Here is a 21,224-nt window from a genome sequence, read left to right as displayed (position 1 = left end):
ACACACACACTGATATACACGCACACTGACACACACCCACCAACACTCAATAACACACACTAATACACACTCACATACACTCAATAACACACACACACTGACACACATGCACAGACACTCAATAATACACACACCCACATACACTCGATAACACACATACACTAACACCCACCCACCACTCAATAACACACACACACTGATACACACACACTGACACATCCACCAACACTCAATAACACACACACACTGATCCACACACTGACACACACCCACCAACACTCAATAACACACACACTGATACACACCCACAGACACTCAATAACATACACACTGATACACACACACTGACACATCCACCAACACTCAATAACACACACACACTGATTCACACACTGACACACACCCACCAACACTCAATAACACACACACTGATACACACCCACATACACTCAATAACACACACACTGGTACACACCCGCATACACTCAATAACACACATTCACTGACACACACACACTAATACACACCCACATACACTCAATAACACACACACACTGACACATACCCACATATACTCAATAACACACACACACAGACATTGAACATGCTCCCTGCTTCCCAATCCCCACTCCCTGTTCCCAACCCCCCCCATTCCCCACTCCCCACTCCCCACCCCCCACTCACGTTCTGTCCCCACCCCACCCCTGGAGAGGTATACCCACAGTGTCAACAACAAACAGCCATTTAAAGCTGATAATCACATCATCACAGTGAGAGTGCGTGTGTGTGTAAATGTGATTGAGTGAGTGTGTGTGTCGGTTTGTGTGTGAGAGAGAGTGTGTGAGTGTGTAAATGTGTATGTATATCTGAGTGTGTGTGTGCGTAAATGTGTCTGAGTGATGATGTGTGTGTGTTTGTGTGGGGGGGGGTGTGGGGGTCGTGAGTGTATGAGTGTGTGTGTGTATGCGTGTGAGATTGTGTGTGTGTATGTATGTGGGATGTGAGTGTGTGTGAGTGTGAGTATGTGTGTGTGAGTGTATGGGATGTGAGTGTGTGTGTTTGTTTTATTGAGTGTTGGTGGGTGTGTGTTATTGAGGTGTTGGTAGGTGTGTGGGTGTGGGGGGCTGTCTCTCTGTTATCCCTTGTGACCAGCTTGAGGTTGGCGTGAGTCAGACAGCACCCCCTGGTGAGTCAGACTGAGTTCAGCCAGCTGCTGAGAAGAAGGAACCTCTCCATTCTCATAGCGCCTATACAGTAATGCCAGGCCTTGCCAGAGCACCTCACAGCCAATCGAACGCTTTGGAAGTGGGGGGGGGGGGGGTGGGTGGTCAGAGAGATGCCCCCAAACCCCTACAATCCCAACTCCCAACATCAACCCCACTCCTACCCCTGAGAGAGGGAGTGATGGAGGGAGAGAAAGAGACATAAACAGACCGAGTGCGAGAAACTCAGTCAGAGAGAGGGGGAGGGAAGAGAAAGCGACACCCAGAAAGGGAGTGAGAGAGAGGAGAAGGGACAGAGAGAGGTAGACTGAAAGAGGAAGGGAGAGCAAGAGAGTGTGGGGACGGATGTGAGAGAAGCAAAGCATAAGAGGGGAGAGAGAGAGAGACAGAGACAGAGAGCGAGAGAGAGAAATGGGAGGAGATATGGAGGGAGAGTGAGGGGGAGACAGAGCGATAGAGAGGCAAAGAGAGAACGACCAGAGAGAAAGACTGTGAGAGACAGAAAGCCAGTGAGTGCAGACTTCTGATGGCAAAGGGCAGCGGCAGAATTCTGTTCTGAGACGGTTGAAGACAGGAGCGTGGGACGAGAGTTTGATATGACACGGGAGAGGCATTCTGAGCCAGATCGGTGACATTTCGAGATCCCTTGGGCGTAAACTGTCGATAATTCACCCTTACGACAGCAGAAAATTGTCTTTTCTGAAAGTAGTGAGAAGTTCCAGTCATTCTGCTGAGTACAGTCATGGGCCCAGAGCGATGGAAGTCCCCATCTTCTAGCCTAGTAACAGAGGACTCGAGATACACCACAGTGCCCGTTATGTAGGAACCATCTCCCGGTAAGTGAGACCGCACCTTTTAACAGCAGCTCGGAGCCGAGAGATGGATTCTCTCAAGGTGGGGCTTGGCCTGGGGAGGTGCGGTTGTGTACAGGGGGGGTTTGAGGCTGATTCCTGGGAGTTCTGTCAGCTGTGGGCCAATGCGTGCTCCTGGGCGTGAGCGTGGTTTAATAATAAGCTCCTCTACAGTCATCACAGTGCCTGAAATCCCAATCTTGTCCGTCCGATCATCCCACTCCCCCACCCACACACACTCCCAAACCCCTCTCACCCATCCGCCCACTCTCCCACTGCCCATCCTCCCATATCTCACTCTCCCACTCCCCATTCTCCCATTCCCCACTCTCCCACTCCCCATCCTCCAACTCCCCATCCACCCATCCCCCACTCTCCCATTGCCCATTCCTCCACTCCCAGTCTCCCCTCCCCCAGTCTCCCAACCCCCACTCTTCCACTCCCCATCCTCCCATCCCCCACCCTCCCACTCCCCCATCTCCCACTCCCCCACTCTCCCATTCCCCATCTTCCCATCTCCCATCGCCCACTCTTCCACTCCCCATTCTCCCACTCCCCATCCTCCCATTCCCTATCCTCCCATCCCTCACTCTCCCACTCCCCATCCTCCCACTCCCCCGTCCCTCACTCTCCCACTCTCCATCCTCCCAACCCCCACTCTCCCATCGCCCACTCTTCCACTCCCCATCCTCCCATGCCCAATCTCCCCTCCCCCACTCTCTCAACCCCCACTCTTCCACTCCCAGTCTCCCATTCCCCCACTCTCGCATCGCCCACTCTTCCACTCCCAGTGTCCCCTCCTCCATGCTCCCAACCCCCACTCTTCCACTCCCACTCTCCCACCCCTACTCTACCACTCCCCATCCTCCCAATCCCCACTCTCCCATTCCCCACTCTTCCACTCCCATCCTCCCATCCCCACTCTCCCATTCCCCACACTCCCACTCCCCATCCTCCCATCGACCACTCTTCCACTCCCATCCTCCCAACCCCCACTCTCCCATCACCCACACTCCCATTCGCATCCTCCTATCCCCCACTCTCCCATCCCCCACTCTCCCATCCCCCACTCTCCCATCTCCCATTCTCCCACTCCCCATCCTCCCAATCCCCCACTCTCCCAACCCCACTCTCCCAATCCCCACTCTCCCATCACCCACACTCCCATTCGCATCCTCCTATCCCCTACTCTCCCATCCCCCACTCTCCCAATCCCCACTCTCCCAACCCCCACTCTCCCAACCCCCACTCTTCCACTCCCAGTCTCCCAACCCCCACTCTCCCATTGCCCACAATCCCATTCCCCATCCTCCCATCCCCCACTCTCCCATACCGCACCCTTACACTCCCAGACTCCCATCCCCCACTGTCCCATTGCTATGCTCCCATTCCCCATCGTCCCATCCCTCACTCTCCATTCGTCCATTCTCCCAACACCCAGTCTGCCATTCTGTAACCTCCTCCAGCCCCTACATCCCCTCCCTATCTCTGTAACCTCCTCAACCCCAACATCCCCTCCCTACCTCTGTAACCCCCTCCTGCCCCTACACTCCCTCCCTATCTCTGTAACTCGCTCTCTATCTCTGTAACCCCCTCCAGCCCCTACACCCCCTCCCTATCTCTGTAACCCCCTCCAGCCCCTACACCCCCTCCCTATCTCTGTAACTCCCTCCAGCCCCTACACCCCCTCCCTATCTCTGTAGCCCCTCCAGTCCCTACACCCCCTCCCTATCTCTGTCACCCCTCCAGCCTCTACACCCCGTCCCTATCTCTGTAACCCCCTCCATCCCCTACACCCCCTCCCTATCTCTGTAACCCCCTCCTGCCCCTAAACCCCCTCCCTATCTCTGTAACTCCCTCCAACCCCTACACCCCCTCCCTATCTCTGTAACCCTCTCCAGCCCCTACACCCCCTCCCTATCTCTGCAACCCCCTCCAGCCCCTACACCCCCTCCCTATCTCTGTAACACCCTCCAGCCCCTAAACCCCCTCCCTATCTCTGTAACACCCTCCAGCCCATAGACCCCCTCCCTATCTCTGTAACTCCCTCCAGCCCCTACACCCCCTCCCTCTCTCTGTAACCCCCTCCATCCCCTACACCCCCTCCCTCTCTCTGTAACCCCCTCCAGCCCCTACACCCCCTCCCTCTCTCTGTAACCCCCTCCGGCCCCTACACCCCCTCCCTATCTCTGTAACCCCCTCCAGCCCCTACACCCCCTCCCTATCTCTGTAACCCCCTCCAGCCCCTTACCCCCTCCCTATCTCTGTAATCCCCTCCAGCCCCTACACCCCCTCCCTATCTCTGTAACCCCCTCCAGCCCATACACCCCCTCCCTATCTCTGTAACCCCCTCCAGCCCCTACACCCCCTCCCTATCTCTGTAACCCCCTCCAGCCCCTTCCCCCCTCCCTATCTCTGTAATCCCCTCCAGCCCCTACACCCCCTCCCTATCTCTGTAACTCCCTCTAGCCTCTACACCCCCTCCCTATCTCTGTAACCCCCTCCAGCCCCTACACCCCCTCCCTATCTCTGTAACCCCCTCCAGCCCCGACACCCCCTCCCTATCTCTGTAACCCCCTCCAGCCCCTACACCCCCTCCCTATCTCTGTAACCCCCTCCAGCCCCTACACCCCCTCCCTATCTCTGTCACCCCCTCCAGCCCCTACACCCCTCCCTATCTCTGTAACTCCCTCCAGCCCCTACACCCCCTCCCTATCTCTGTAACTCCCTCCAGCCCCTACACCCCTCCCTATCTCTGTAACTCCCTCCAGCCCCTACACCCCCTCCCTATCTCTGTAACTCCCTCTAGCCTCTACACCCCCTCCCTATCTCTATAACCCCCTCCAGCCCCTACACCCCCTCCCTATCTCTGTAACTCCCTCCAGCCCCTACACCCCCTCCCTATCTCTGTAACTCCCTCCAGCCCCTACACCCCTCCCTATCTCTGTAACTCCCTCCAGCCCCTACACCCCCCTCCCTCTCTCTGTAACCCCCTCCAGCCCCTACACCCCCTCCCTATCTCTGTAACCTCCTCCAGCCCCTACACCCCTCCCTATCTCTGTAACCCCCTCCAGCCCCTACACCCCCTCCCTATCTCTGTAACCCCCTCCAGCCCCTACACCCCCTCCCTATCTCTGTAACCCCCTCCAGCCCCTACACCCCCTCCCTATCTCTGTAACCCCCTCCAGCCCCTACACCCCCTCCCTATCTCTGTAACCCCCTCCAGCCCCTACACCCCCTCCCTATCTCTGTAACTCCCTCCAGCCCCTCCTTCCCTGTGAGTAAAAAGCTGAACTGAAAGCAATGAATTCTAGCTGGTACTGAGCTGAGTTGGAGTTCAACAAGAAGGGTCAGGGTCAGGGTCAGGGTCAGGGTCAGGGTACGGTCAGGATTAGGGTCACGGTCAGGATTCGGGTCAGGGTCAGGGTCAGGATTAGGGTCAGGGTCAGGAATAGGGGCAGGATTAGGGTCACGGTCAGGATTAGGGTCAGGGTCAGGGTCAGGATTAGGGTCAGGGTCAGGAATAGGGGCAGGATTAGGGTCAGGGTCAGGGTCAGGATTAGGGTCAGGGCTAGGGTCAGGATTAGGGTCAGGGTCAGGCTCAGCGTCAGGGTCAGGATTAGGGTTAGGGTCAGGAATAGGGGCAGGATTAGGGTCACGGTCAGGATTAGGGTCAGGGTCAGGGTCAGGATTAGGGTCAGGGTCAGGAATAGGGGCAGGATTAGGGTCAGGGTCAGGGTCAGGATTAGGGTCAGGGCTAGGGTCAGGATTAGGGTCAGGGTCAGGCTCAGCGTCAGGGTCAGGATTAGGGTCAGGGTCAGGAATAGGGGCAGGATTAGGGTCACGGTCAGGATTAGGGTCAGGGTCAGGGTCAGGATTAGGGTCAGGGTCAGGAATAGGGGCAGGATTAGGGTCAGGGTCAGGGTCAGGATTAGGGTCAGGGCTAGGGTCAGGATTAGGGTCAGGGTCAGGCTCAGCGTCAGGGTCAGGATTAGGGTTAGGGTCTGGGTCAGGGTTAGGATTAAAGTCAGGGTCAGCATCAGGGTCAGGGTCAGGATGATGGCTAAGGTTAGGTATAGGGTTAAGGTTAATGCTAGGGTCAGTTATTCAAGTTAGGATTCGGGTTAAGGTTAGGTATAGGGGTAAGGTTAATGCTAGGGTCAGTATTAGGGTTAGGGTTAGGGTTAAGTTTTGACCTGTCCAGTAACTTCTAACTTCTAACCATCAGAGTGAGATGGCGAAAGATCAGTCCCTCCCAGATTGAGACAAACATAAGAACTAGGAGCAGGAGGAGGCCATTCGGCCCCTTCGAGCCAGCTCTGCCAGCCAGATCCTTTCATGACCTCAGCTCCACTAACCCGCCCTCTCCCCAAAACCCTGAATTCCTTTATTATTCAAAGCGGTTACCCATCTAATTTTTAAACACGTTCATTGAAATACCATCAACGACTTCCCTGGGCAGGGAATTCCACAGATTCCCAACCCTCTGAGTGAAGAGGTTCCTTCTGAATTCAGTCCGAAACCTGCTCACTCCAATCTTGAGGCTCGATTCTCTTGTCCTAGTTACAGCTGCCAGTGGGAACATCCCCTCGACCTCGATCTTATCTATTCCCTTCATCATTTTATACGTTTCTATAAGATCCTCCCTCACTCTTCTCAATTCTAATGAGTATACTCCCAGTCTACTCAGTCTCGCCTCACAAGCCAATCCCCTCAATTCTGGACTCAACCCAGTGAACCTCCTCTGCATCCCGTCCAGTGCCAGTCCATCTTTACAGGGACCAAAACTACACGCAGTACTCCACGTGTGGCCTCACCAGCACCCCATACAGCTGCAATATAACCTCTCTGCTTTTAAACTCAGTCCCTTTAGCAATGAAGGACAAAATTCACAAACTGTCTACACACCCAATCCTTTTCCTGGGAAGGAGTTCGAGATCCCATCGCCCCAACCTATCGACATTGAGAACGTGAGGGATTTGGTTCAACTCAGGTCAGTCACTGCTCCCTATCCCATGGGCAGTATCTGGTTAAAGATGGGGTAGATTCCCACCGGGTCAGGAACGTCCACTTCCTGTGTGTTTGTGAGAACTCTCAGAAATCCTCATTCGGATCGGACTGCGGAATGTGGGGGTGTCAGAGCTCAAGATGTGGTCGTGTGTGTTTGCGGGTGCAGGTGTCTCTGAGAGAGTCTGGGTGTGGGAATGTGTTAATGAGAGACTGTGTGTCTGTCCAAATCTGTGTGTGTGTGTGAATGAGAGAGTGTGTGAGTGTGGGAGAGAGTGTGTGAGTGTGTGAGTATGTGTGTGTGAGTATGTGTGTGTGTGAGTGAGTGTATGTGTGTGTGGGCGTGAGTGTGAATGTGTGTGTGTATATGTATGTGTGTGTGTGTGTGTGCATGTGTATGTGAGAGAGAGTGCGTGTGTGTGTGTGTGAGAGTGTGTGTGAGTGTGTGTGTATGTGTGTGTGTGAGTATGTGTGTGTGTGAGTGAGTGTATGTGTGTGTGGGCGTGAGTGTGAATGTGTGTGTGTATATGTATGTGTGAGTGTGTGTGTGCATGTGTATGTGAGAGAGAGTGCGTGTGTGTGTGTGTGAGTGTGTGTCAGCGTGTGTGTGTATGTGTGTGTCAGTGTGTGCGTGCGTGTTTGTGAGTCCGTGTGTGTGTGAGTCTGTGTGTGTGTGAGCATGTGTGTTAGTCTGTGTGTGTGTGAGCGTGTGCGAGGCTGTGTGCGTGCGCGTGTGTGAGCCTGTGTGTGTGTTTGTGTGTATGTCAGAATGTGAGTGTGCGAGTGAGTGTGTGTGTGTCAGTGTGTGTGTGTGTGAGTGTGTGCGTCAGCGTGTGTGTGTGTGTGTGAGTGTGAGTGTACGAGTGTGTGTGTCAGCATGTGTATGTGTGTGTCAGTGTGTGTGTGTGTGAGTGTGTGTGTCAGCGTGTGTGAGTGTGAGTGTACGAGTGAGTGTGAATCCTTTCAATTGGTTGGCACCTCTGGGTCTGACTGGTATCGATTGCCCATCCCCCACTGACCACAGGACAGAGACAGTGAGCTCCTGTTTCTGAAATCTACTGTCCGCAGAATGAAGGAATACCCACAGCGCTGTCAGGAACAGAATTCCAGGAGTTTGACTCCCGGGAGAATTGAGATGTTCCATTGCACTAAGAGACCATTCAACCCACTGTATCTGTACTGACCCTCCAATCAGTTTGAACCCCTCCACAGCAATTCCCCTGTTCAGCAGCAGGACTTTTGTAGATGGTGGGACAGGCTATGGCGGGGGGGAGACAGGAGGGGAGTTATTCGCTGCAGGATTCCCATTCTCTGACCTGCTCTTGGAGCCGCTGTGTTTGTGTGGTGGGTCCAGTTGAGTTTCTGGTCAATGGAAACCCCCAGGATGTTGAAATTGGGGGATTCAGTGATGGTAACACCATGGAACATCAAGGGGCAATGGTTCCATTCTCTTTAATTCTGTGTCAGTTGGCACTTGGGTAGAATTCAGAGTGCGCAAAATCAGGAGGGTGAGGGAATGCTCCCCACTTGCCGCTGGATGGGGGCAGCTCCAACAACACTCGAGACGCTCGAAACCATCCAGGAAAAAACCAGCCCCCACACTCACAAACATCACCATCGCTCCCCCCACCGACGCTCAGTAACTGCAGTGTGTACCATTCCCTCCCTCCCCCACCGACGCTCAGTAACAGCAGTGTGTACCATCCCCTCCCTCCCCCCACCGACGCTCAGTAACAGCAGTGTGTACCATCGCCTCCCTCCCCCCACCGACGCTCAGTAACAGCAGTGTGTACCATTCCCTCCCTCCCCCACCGACCCTCAGTAACAGCAGTGTGTACCATCCCCCCCACCCCTCCCACCGACCCTCAGTAACAGCAGTGTGTACCATCCCCTCCCTCCCCCACCGACCCTCAGTAACAGCAGTGTGTACCATCCCCTCCCTCCCCCCACCGACCCTCAGTAACAGCAGTGTGTACCATCCCCTCCCTCCCCCCCACCGACCCACAGTAATTGCAGTGAGTACCATCCCCTCCCTCCCCCCACCGACCCTCAGTAACAGCAGTGTGTACCATCCCCTCCCTCCCTCCCCCACCGACCCTCAGTAACTGCAGTGTGTACCATCCCCTCCCTCCCCCACAGACCCTCAGTAACAGCAGTGTGTACCATCCCCTCCCTCCCCCACCGACCCTCAGTAACAGCAGTGTGTACCATCCCCTCCCTCCCCCCACCGACCCTCAGTAACAGCAGTGTGTACCATCCCCTCCCTCCCCCCCACCGACCCACAGTAATTGCAGTGAGTACCATCCCTTCCCTCCCCCCACCGACCCTCAGTAACAGCAGTGTGTACCATCCCCTCCCTCCCTCCCCCACCGACCCTCAGTAACTGCAGTGTGTACCATCCCCCCCCCCACCCCACCGACGCTCAGTAACAGCAGTGTGTACCATCCCCTCCCTCCCCCCACCGACCCTCAGTAACTGCAGTGTGTACCATCCCCTCCCCCCCCACCGACCCTCAGTAACAGCAGTGTGTACCATCCCCTCCCTCCCCCCACCGACGCTCAGTAACAGCAGTGTGTACCATCCCCTCCCTCCCCCCCACCGACCCTCAGTAACAGCAGTGTGTACCATCCCCTCCCTCCCCCCACTGACCCTCAGAAACAGCAGTGTGTACCATCCCCTCCCTCCCCCCACCGACGCTCAGTAACAGCAGTGTGTACCATCCCCTCCCTCCCCCTCACCGACCCTCAGTAACAGCAGTGTGTACCATCCCCTCCCTCCCCCCACCGACCCTCAGTAACTGCCGTGTGTACCATCCCCTCCCTCCCCCCACCGACCCTCAGTAACTGCAGTGTGTACCATCCCCTCCCTCCCCCCACCGACCCTCAGTAACTGCAGTGAGTACCATCCCCCCCCCCCACCGACCCTCAGTAACTGCAGTGTGTACCATCCCCTCCCTCCCCCCACCGACCCTCAGTAACAGCAGTGTGTACCATCCCCTCCCTCCCCCCACCGACCCTCAGTAACAGCAGTGTGTACCATCCCCTCCCTCCCCCACCGACCCTCAGTAACAGCAGTGTGTACCATCCCCTCCCTCCCCCCCCACCAACCCTCAGTAACAGCAGTGTGTACCATCCCCTCCCTCCCCCCCCACCAACCCTCAGTAACAGCAGTGTGTACCATCCCCTCCCTCCCCCCACCGACCCTCAGTAACAGCAGTGTGTACCATCCCCTCCCTCCCCCCCCACCGACGCTCAGTAACAGCAGTGTGTACCATCCTCTCCCTCCCCCCCACCGACGCTCAGTAACAGCAGTGTGTACCATCCCCTCCCTCCCCCCCCACCAACCCTCAGTAACTGCAGTGTGTACCATCCCCTCCCTCCCCCACCGACCCTCAGTAACTGCAGTGTGTACCATCCCCTCCCTCCCCCCACCGACCCTCAGTAACAGCAGTGTGTACCATCCCCTCCCTCCCCCCACCGACCCTCAGTAACAGCAGTGTGTACCATCCCCTCCCTCCCCCCCACCGACCCTCAGTAACAGCAGTGTGTACCATCCCCTCCCCCCACCGACCCTCAGTAACAGCAGTGTGTACCATCCCCTCCCTCCCCCCCCACCAACCCTCAGTAACAGCAGTGTGTACCATCCCCTCCCTCCCCCACCGACCCTCAGTAACAGCAGTGTGTACCATCCCCTCCCTCCCCCCACCGACCCTCAGTAACAGCAGTGTGTACCATCCCCTCCCTCCCCCCCACCGACCCTCAGTAACAGCAGTGTGTACCATCCCCTCCCTCCCCCCCACTGACCCTCAGTAACAGCAGTGTGTACCATCCCCTCCCTCCCCCCCACCGACGCTCAGTAACAGCAGTGTGTACCATCCCCTCCCTCCCCCCCACCAACCCTCAGTAACTGAAGTGTGTACCATCCCCTCCCTCCCCCCCACCGACCCTCAGTAACAGCAGTGTGTACCATCCCCTCCCTCCCCCCCACCGACGCTCAGTAACAGCAGTGTGTACCATCCCCTCCCTCCCCCCCCACCAACCCTCAGTAACTGAAGTGTGTACCATCCCCTCCCTCCCCCCCACCAACCCTCAGTAACTGAAGTGTGTACCATCCCCTCCCTCCCCCCCCACCGACCCTCAGTAACAGCAGTGTGTACCATCCCCTCCCTCCCCCCCCACCAACCCTCAGTAACTGCAGTGTGTACCATCCCCTCCCTCCCCCCCCACCAACCCTCAGTAACTGAAGTGTGTACCATCCCCTCCCCCCCCCCCCCACCGACCCTCAGTAACAGCAGTGTGTACCATCCCCTCCCCCCCCACCGACACTCAGTAACATCAGTGTGTACCATCCCCTCCCTCCCCCCCACCGACGCTCAGTAACAGCAGTGTGTACCATCCCCTCCCTCCCCCCCCACCAACCCTCAGTAACTGAAGTGTGTACCATCCCCTCCCTCCCCCCCACCAACCCTCAGTAACTGAAGTGTGTACCATCCCCTCCCTCCCCCCCCACCGACCCTCAGTAACAGCAGTGTGTACCATCCCCTCCCTCCCCCCCCACCAACCCTCAGTAACTGCAGTGTGTACCATCCCCTCCCTCCCCCCCCACCAACCCTCAGTAACTGAAGTGTGTACCATCCCCTCCCCCCCCCCCCCCACCGACCCTCAGTAACAGCAGTGTGTACCATCCCCTCCCCCCCCACCGACACTCAGTAACATCAGTGTGTACCATCCCCTCCCTCCCCCCACCGACACTCAGTAACATCAGTGTGTACCATCCCCTCCCTCACCCCACTGACCCTCAGTAACTGCAGTGTGTACCATCCCCTCCCTCCCTCCCCCCACCGACCCTCAGTAACAGCAGTGTGTACCATCCCCTCCCTCCCCCACCGACCCTCAGTAACTGCAGTGTGTACCATCCCCTCCCTCCCCCCCCACCGACCCTCAGTAACTGCAGTGTGTAACATCCCCTCCCTCCCCCCCCACCGACCCTCAGTAACTGCAGTGTGTACCATCCCCTCCCTCCCCCCCACCGACACTCAGTAACATCAGTGTGTACCATCCCCTCCCTCCCCCCCACCGACCCTCAGTAACAGCAGTGTGTACCATCCCCTCCCTCCCCCCACCGACCCTCAGTAACAGCAGTGTGTACCATCCCCTCCCTCCCCCCCACCGACCCTCAGTAACTGCAGTGTGTACCATCCCCTCCCTCCCTCCCCCCACCGACCCTCAGTCACTGCAGTGTGTACCATCCCCTCCCTCCCCCCCACCGACCCTCAGTAACAGCAGTGTGTACCATCCCCTCCCTCCCCCCACCGACCCTCAGTAACTGCAGTGTGTACCAGCTACAAGACCCACTGCAGAAACTCACCAAAGATCCTCTGGCAGCACCTTCCAAACCCACGGCCACTTCCATCGAGAAGGACAAGGGGCGGCAGGTACATGGGAACACCACCCCCACCCCCCTGCAAATTCCCCTCTGAGCCCCTCCCCATCCTGACTTGGAAATCTATCGGCCGTTCCTTCCTGGGTCAGAATCCTGGGATTCCCTCCCTCAGGGACATTGTGGGACTACCCTACAGCACATGGACTGCAGTGGGTCAAGAAGGCAGCTCACCCCCACCTTCTCAAGGGGGGCAACTAGGGACGGGGGGGTGATAAATACTGGGCCCAGCCAGCGATGCCTATTCCCACAAATAGTTAATCAAAGGGAAACTCTGACAGGCCTAATTACTGGTGACTGAGGAATCGCAAGCACGTGTGAGTTATTTCTGTAGAATTCACTGAAAAGCCCGGTGTGTGTTTAACCAGGGAGATTTCTCAGTCAGTCTGTTTTCCCGCCATGACTTCACGAGGGGAGCAGGGAGAGCCAGTCATTTCTGGATCTCCCCTTGACTTAATGGGCTCGCTCTCTGCTGATTGGCCCCTGGGCCTGGCAGAGACGAGATCCCTTCAGGGTAAGTGCTGCTCGAGGAGAGAGACAGCTCCTTACGAATATTCCGGGGGTCGGGATGTTGGGGGCCAGGGGGCTGTGAGTGGGGGGGAAGAGGCTTGGGAGGGGGATGAGGTGCTGATGGGGTGAGGGGTGAGGGGAAGTCTCCCCTCTCCCAGCTCAGAGTCAGCCCTGATCACTTCCCACACGGTCTCCCATGAGTGAGGCAGCTCCGAGTGTTCCTCCGACAGTGCAGTACTCCCTCAGCACTGACCCTCCGACAGTGCGGCACTCCCTCAGCACTGACCCTCCGACAGTGCGGCACTCTCTCAGCACTGACCCTCCGACAGTGCAGCACTCCCTCAGCACTGACCCTCCGACAGTGCCAACTCCCTCAGCACTGACCCTCCGACAGTGCGGCACTCCCTCAGCACTGACCCTCCGACAGTGCCCACTCCCTCAGCACTGACCCTCCAACAGTGCAGCACTCCCTCAGCACTGACCCTCCGACAGTGCCCACTCCCTCAGCACTGACCCTCCGACAGTGCCCACTCCCTCAGCACTGACCCTCCGACAGTGCCCACCCCCTCAGCACTGACCCTCCGACAGAGTGGCACTCCCTCAGCACTGACCCTCCGACAGTGCGGCACTCCCTCAGCACTGACCCTCCGACAGTGCCGACTCCCTCAGCACTGACCCTCCGACAGTGCGGCACTCTCTCAGCACTGACCCTCCGACAGTGCAGCACTCCCTCAGCACTGACCCTCCGACAGTGCGGCGCTCCCTCAGCACTGACCCTCCAACAGTGCGGCACTCCCTCAGCACTGACCCTCCAACAGTGCAGCACTCCCTCAGCACTGACCCTCCGACAGTGCCCACTCCCTCAGCACTGACCCTCCGACAGTGCCCACTCCCTCAGCACTGACCCTCCGACAGTGCCCACTCCCTCAGCACTGACCCTCCGACAGAGTGGCACTCCCTCAGCACTGACCCTCCGACAGTGCCCACTCCCTCAGCACTGACCCTTCCACAGTGCCCACTCCCTCAGCACTGACCCTCCGACAGTGCGGCACTCCCTCAGCACTGACCCTCCGACAGTGCCCACTCCCTCACTACTGACCCTCCGACAGTGCGGCACTCCCTCAGCAATGACCCTCCGACAGTGCGGCTCTCCCTCAGCTCTGAACCTCCGACAGTGCGGCACTCCCTCAGCACTGACCCTCTGAACGTACGGCACTCCCTCAGCACTGACCCTCCAACAGTGCGGCACTCCCTCAGCACTGACCTTCTGACAGTGCGGCACTCCCTCAGCAATGTCCCTCCGACAGTGCGGCACTCCCTCAGCAATGACTCTCCGACAGTGCGGCACTCCCTCAGCAATGACCCTCTGACAGTGCGGCACTCCCTCAGCACTGACCCTCCGACAGTGCGGCACTCCCTCAGCAATGACCCTCCGACAGTGCGGCACTCCCTCAGCACTGACCCTCCGACAGTGCCCACTCCCTCAGCACTGACCCTCCGACAGCGCGGCACTCCCTCAGCACTGACCCTCCGACAGTGCGGCACTCCCTCAGCAACGACCCTACACTGCTTTTCCAGCACCACACTCTTGGAGTCTGATCTCCAGCATCCCCCGTCCTCAGAAGCGAGGCTGCTTCTGATGACAACCTCCCCAAAGGGCATTAATGATCCAGATGTGGTTTTCCCCCAACAATAGATTCACTGTCATCATTCGACAGTGTCGAATTACTTCCAAATATTTTGTTGATTTCAAATGCGACTATTTTCCGTGGTGGGATTTGAACCCGGGGTTCTGGATTAACCGGTATTATCGCTAGGCTGTAGTCTCCATGGCAGAAGCGAGGTTCGATGCAGGGGGAATGATCCCCCTCGGTTCAGGAGTCAAGAACACAGAGGCACTGTCCCAGGGGAGAGACATTCAGACTGAGAGTTGGAAATATTTTTTTACTGAGTGGGACCTCACTCCCACACAGAAGGATGGGTCTCTGTAATAGTCAAGTAAGAAACACATATGTGGTTAAATAGCAGAAGCAGAAATGGGGTGAGTCAAGAACATGGCGGCTGTGGTCATATCAAAGGTTCGAGACATAGAGTCCTCCATCACAGAAACAGACCCTTCGGCCCATCCAGTCCGTGCTGACCCTAACCCCAAACTAACTCAGCAACCCCCCTCCCCCCCCCCCGCCTGCTCCTGGCCCATCTCTCTCCAACCCTTTCCTGTCCATGTCCTTATCCGAATCCCTTTTAAATGTTGTAACTGTCCCCCCCCCCCACTTCCTCAGGAAGGTCATTCCACACACGGACCACCCTCTGGGGAAAATAATTGCCCCTCGTGTCTTTTTTAAATCTCTCTCCTCTCACCTTGAAATGTGCCCCTAGTCTTAAAATCCCCCCCATCCTGGGAAAAAAGACATCCACCGTTAACCCTCTCTGTCCCCCTCATGATTTTATAAACCTCTATAAGGTCACCCCTCAGCCTCCTACGCTCCAGTGAATAATGTCCCAACCTATGCAGCCTTTCGTTATAACTCCAACCCTCCCATTCCCAGCAACGTCCTGAGAAATCTCTCCGGAACCCTCTCCAGTTTAATAATATCCTTCCTATAACAGGGTGACCGGAACTGGACGCAGTATTCCAGAAGGGGCCTCCCCAATGTCCTGTACAACCTAAACATGACCTTCCCAACTCCTACACTCAAAGGGCTGAGCAATGAAGGGGAGTGTGCGAAACCCCTTCGTAACCCCCCTGTCTGTATGTGAGCACCCCATCCACAACCTGAAATACAAATCTACTTCAGTGCTGTCGATATGTGACGCAGACTTTAAAGGATTATGTGTCTGTTCCCCTCGGTCACTCTGCTCCCCAACATGACCCAAGGCCCTATCGAGAATTGCATGAGCTTCTTATCAATTTGCACTTTGTAGCCAGCTCTGAAAGCCCAGCTGGTCCTTATCAGTAGGTTTCAGTTCCCCCCCACACGACGCAGAGTCACATTTGGGACTTCCACCAGCGAAACCAAAAGGGAACATTTCTTTTCTTTTCACTCTCTCGTGTTGTGCTCATCATTTTTCACCGTCCAGTCTGCGGGGGAGACCTTTACCATCCCCGCACCACCCCGCCCAGGCTCCCCGAGTGGCCTCCATGCTATGTCCAGTGAGTATTCATGAAACAGGTCGCGCCAGAGAGGCGTCGGTGAAAAGGCAGTGAATGCCTCGGGTTCCAAGTGCAGCCTCCACACCACAGAGCGACAACAAGACCAGATGGGAAATTGGGAGGGAGGGTCCCGAATCTGAGGGGGGCCACATGCTCCTATCGGAGGTGGTTCAGAGGAGCTGGACCAGAACGACCCCGGGGATGGAGGGTTTGTCACGTGAGGAGCAGTTGAGGACTCTTGGGTCAGTACTCACAGAGTCCTTATAGTGTGGAAGCAATCCGTTCGGCCCATTGAGACCACACTGACCCTCTGAAGGGCATCCCATCCAGTCTCACCCCATCCCTGCGACCGTGCATTTCCCATGGCCCAATCCACCCTAACCTGCACATCCCTGGACACTGTGAGACAATTTCCCATGGCCTATCCACCCTAACCTGCACATCCCTGGACACTATGGGACAATTTCCCATGGCCAATCCACCCTAACCTGCACATCCCTGGACACTGTGGGACAATTTCCCATGGCCAACCCCCCCTAACCTGTAAATCTTTGGACTGTGGGTGGAAACTGTAGCACCCAGAGGAAACCCACGCAGACATGGGGAGAATGTGCAAAGTCCACACATACAGTCACCCGAGGGTGGGATCGAACCTGGGGTCCCTGATGCTGTGAGGTAGCAGTGCTAACCACTGAGCCACCATACCACCATAAGGCCTGTGGGACCTCTTCAGATGCAGAGGGATCTGGGTGTCCGAATCAGTGAAGGTTGAGGTGCAGGTCATCGGGAAATCCGACAGAACGTAGAACACAGACAGAAATTGCTGGAGAAGCTCAGTGGAGGAGAGAGAGAGTTAATTCTTCCAGTCCAGGCCAGATCCAGTCTCAAAATCTTTACTCTGTTTCTCTCTCCCTCTCTCTCTCTCTCTGCTGATGCTGCCAAACCTGCTAAGTTTCTCCAGCAATTTTCTCTTTCTGCCTCAGTTTTCTTTTGTTGAAGAAATGTAATCTTTTATCATGAGGGGAATTGAATCCAAGTGCAGGGAGGTCACGCTACAGTGAGAGAGGGCATTGGTGAGAGTGTGTGTGGAGTACAGTATACAGGACTGGACAGTGCACTGACAGCAGGGCGTTAATGCACTGGATGCAGCTCAGGGAAGGTTTAACGGGCTGGGATAGGTGGGTAGCCTAATGGGGAAAGGCCGGACAGACTGGGACTGTATCCCCTGGAGTTTAGAGGGGTCAGAGGTGACTTTATTGGAACAGGTATGTTCCTGAGGTGGACCTGGATGTGGGAAGGATATTTCCTCTGGCTGGGAGAATCTAGAACTAGAGAGGGGTCAGCCATTTTGAACAAGGCTAAGGAAACACTTTTTTCTTTGTGAATCTTTGGAATTCCTTTCCTCAAGATGCAGAGGTTGCAGATTAGTTAAATTTTTTCTGGAGGCCGAGGGAGATAGATTCTCGGCGACCAAGGGGATGGAAGATTATGGGGGCGATGGGAGATGCAGGGGAATTACTGGTGGGAGTCGGTGGGGAGTCTGGGTAGGCTTACTGAGGGAAGAGCCACAATCTGACAGGCCTTGATCTTACTCAATGGAGGAGCAGTCCTTGTGGGGCCGAATGGCCAGCGATAGACTCACACGGCCCTCCAATCCATCCTCACCATGGGAAATGCATGGGAAATTGTCTCAATCCATCCCCACCAGCTTGACCTGCCAGGGGTATTTTGGCCAAAGGAGGATGCCATCTGAGATGCTGTGAGTGCGATGATCACGAGACGGATGCAATGGCTCTCAGTTTTTCCCTCTGGCAGCTTCAAGGCAATCCCCCACCCCCACCCCCCCCGGGCCAGTGGGCGCTACGTGAATGCAGGACATTTTCTTTGGTTGAGCATCAGAGTAAGTCGGGGCTTGTCAGAGTGGCCTTTGCCCAAGAGAGAGCTCCGGGCCCGAGGAGGATGAAGGATCGCTCATGGAGCACCGGGTTCTGGAGCTGCAACACCAAGCTCACTATCTCTGGATGTGGCTTCAGAGCCCATCAGCGGGAACATGTGGGATACACTCAAGAGGCAGCTGGGTGTAGCGCTGGGGGTGGGGGTGGGGGGGGGGAATGGGGTCAAAGGTTATGGGAGGAAAGCAGGATTAGGCTATTGAGTTGGACGATCAGCCACACTGGTGATGAATGGCAGAGCAGGCTGGAAGGGCTGAATGGCCTCCCCTTGCTCCTATCCCCTTCTATGTTTCCATCAACTTTGAATTTGATTAATAATCTGGAACGAATATTCCATCAGCCACTGGCATAAAAACCCAACGGTGTTCACTGTGGGAAGGAAATCTGCCAACCTCACTTGACCGGGACTACATGTGACTCCAGACCCATCGCTCAAGAATGTATGGGCTCTTTGCTGCCCTCTGAAATGGCACTGCCCTGTCACACAGGGCAAGGGGCAGTTAACAATGAATGCAGACCTCCTTGCCTCGGCCCAGTATTTATTGCCCCATTACCCTCCTTGGGAATCTGGGGGGGAGTTGCCTTCTTGACCCGCTGCAGTCCATGTGCTGTAGGGTAGACCCACAATGTCCCTGAGGGAGGGAATCCCAGGATTCTGACCCAGGAAGGAACGGCTGATATATTTCCAAGTCGGGATGGTGAAGGGCTCAGAGGGGAATTTGCAGGTGGGTGGGGGGGGGTTCCCATGTACCGGCTGCCCCCTTGTCCTTCTCAATGGAAGTGGCCGTGGGTTTGGTAGGTGCTGCCTGAGGTTCTTTGGTGAGTTTCTGCAGTGCATCTTGTAGCTGGTACACACTGCAGTTACTGAGGGTCGGTGGGGGGAGGGAGGGGATGGTACACACTGCTGTTACTGAGGGTCGGTGGGGGGGAGGGAGGGGATGGTACACACTGCTGTTACTGAGGGTCGGTGGGGGAGGGAGGGGATGGTACACACTGCTGTTACTGAGGGTCGGTGGGGGGGAGGGAGGGGATGGTACACACTGCTGTTACTGAGCGTCGGTGGGGGAGGGAGGGGATGGTACACACTGCTGTTACTGAGCATCGGTGGGGGAGGGAGGGGATGGTACACACTGCTGTTACTGAGCGTCGGTGGGGGGAGGGAGGGGATGGTACACACTGCTGTTACTGAGCATCGGTGGGGGAGGGAGGGGATGGTACACATTGCTGTTACTGGGCGTCAGTGCGGGGGGGGGAGGGGATGGTACACACTGCTGTTACTGAGCATCGGTGGGTGAGGGAGGGGATGTTTGTGGGTGTGGGGGCTGCTTTGTCCCTGGATGGTGTCGAGCTTCTCGAGTGTTGATGGAGCTGCCCCCACCCAGGGGCTACTGGGGAGTATTCCCTCCCCCTCCTGCCTTGGGCCTTGTCGATGGTGGGACAGGCTTTGGGGGGGAGTCAGGTGGGGAGTTACATGCTGCAGGATTCCGAGCCTCTGACCTGCTCTTGTAGCTACTGTGTTTATGTGGTGGGTCCAGTTGAGTTTCTGGTCAATGGTAACCCCCAGGATGTTGATCGTGAGGGATTCAGTGTTGGGAATACCATGGAACATCAAGGGAGCAGTGGCTAGATCATCTCTTGTTGGAGATAGCAACCCCCAGGATGTTGATAGTGGGGAGGGGTTCAGTGACGGTAACAACATTGAGTGTCAAAGGGCGGTGGTTAGATTGACTCTAGTTGGTGTTGGTCATAGCCTGGCAGCTGTGTGGCACAAATGTTAACATGCCCCTTGTCAGCACAAGCCTAGATATTGTCCAGATCTTGCTGTATTTGGACACGGACCGCTTCATTATCTGAGGAAGCGTGAGTGGTGCTGAACACTGTGCAATCACCAGGGAGATCTGGTCTTATGATAGGACAGGGTCATGAAGGTTATGATGAAGCAGCTGAAAATAGTTGCATCTTGTTTTCATGAAATTTGCTGTGAGTCAGATGCAGACCCAGATTGTGTAATGACAACGGGGAAAGGTCACAAGGGAATTTGGTGGGTGTTTACCACTATCTGCCTGCTGCACGGGTATTTGACAGAGCTCAGAATAGTATTGGTCCGTGGGAACTGGGAACTGAGATGCTGTCCACTGGAGTAATCACTAAACTCACTGAGTTAGTGCAGTGTCCAAGATCACCACACAAAACAAACTTCACATCGGTGTACATGGACGTGGGGCTGTGGGTCTCTGTGTATGGGTGAGTGAGTGTGTCTGCGTGTGTGTGTGTGTCTGCGTGTGTGTGTGTGTCTGCGTGTGTGTGAGTGTGTGTGTGTGAGTGTGTGTGTGTGAGTGTGTGTCTGTCTGTGTGAGTGTGTGTGTGTGTGTGTGTCTGCGTGTGTGTCTGTGTGTGTCTGTGTGTGTGTATGTGCGTGTGTGTGGGGGTGTGTGTCTGTGAGTGTGTGTGTCTTTTTGTGTCTGTGTGTGTTAGTTAGTGTGTCTGTGTGTTTGTGTGTGTGTGTGTGTGTGTCTGTCTGTGTGTGTGTGTGTGTGCATGTCGGTGTGCCTGTGAGTGTGTGTGTGTCTGTGTGTCTGTCTCTGTGTGTGTAAGTATGTGTGTGTGTCTGTCCGTGTGTGTGTGCGCATGAGTGTGAGTGTGTTTGTGTGTGTGTGTGTGTCTGTGTGAGTGTATGTCTCTTTGTGCCTGTGTGTGTTAGTGTGTCTGTGAGTATGCGTGTCTGTGTGTGCATGTGTGTCTGTGTGCCTGTGAGTGCATATCTGTGTGTATCTGTGTGTTTGTGTGTGTGTCTGTCTCTGTGTGTGTGCATGTGTGTGTGTGTGTGTGTGTGTGTGTGTGTGTGTGTGGGTGGGTGTGTGTGTGTATGTCAGTGTGTGTGTGCATGTGAGTGTGTTTGTGTGGGTGTGTGTCTGTATGTGTGTGAGTGTGGGTGTGTGTGTGACAATGTGGGTTTATATGTGTGTGTGAGCATGTCAGTGTGGGTGTGTGTATGAGTGTTTATGTGTGTGTATGTGTGTGAGTGTGTGTTAGTGTGTGCGTGTGAGTGTGTTTCCATGGGTGTGTGTGAGTGTGTGTGCGAGCGAGC

The 21,224-nt window shown here is 56.0% G+C and overlaps 1 protein-coding gene across 3 annotated transcripts in view; it reads left to right on the top strand.

The window, feature by feature from the left end:
• Window positions 1–21,224, top strand: part of LOC140458824 (hepatic and glial cell adhesion molecule-like) — a 62,253-nt gene that overhangs the window by 9,309 nt on the left and 31,720 nt on the right. Inside the window, exon 1 of one of the 3 annotated variants that reach the window (XM_072553482.1) lies at window positions 1,984–2,059. The exons of 1 other annotated variant lie outside the window; for it this stretch is intronic. The gene's annotated coding sequence lies outside the window, so the exon portion shown is untranslated. Of the gene's footprint in view, window positions 1–1,983; window positions 2,060–16,090; window positions 16,185–21,224 lie in introns of those variants that run through there. One more of the 3 variants, XM_072553481.1, reaches the window with a different exon arrangement.

This window comes from Chiloscyllium punctatum, chromosome 34, assembly GCF_047496795.1.
Source record: "Chiloscyllium punctatum isolate Juve2018m chromosome 34, sChiPun1.3, whole genome shotgun sequence".
NCBI classification, from domain to species: Eukaryota; Metazoa; Chordata; class Chondrichthyes; order Orectolobiformes; family Hemiscylliidae; genus Chiloscyllium; species Chiloscyllium punctatum.
This window is presented reverse-complemented; position numbering and strand designations above follow the sequence as displayed.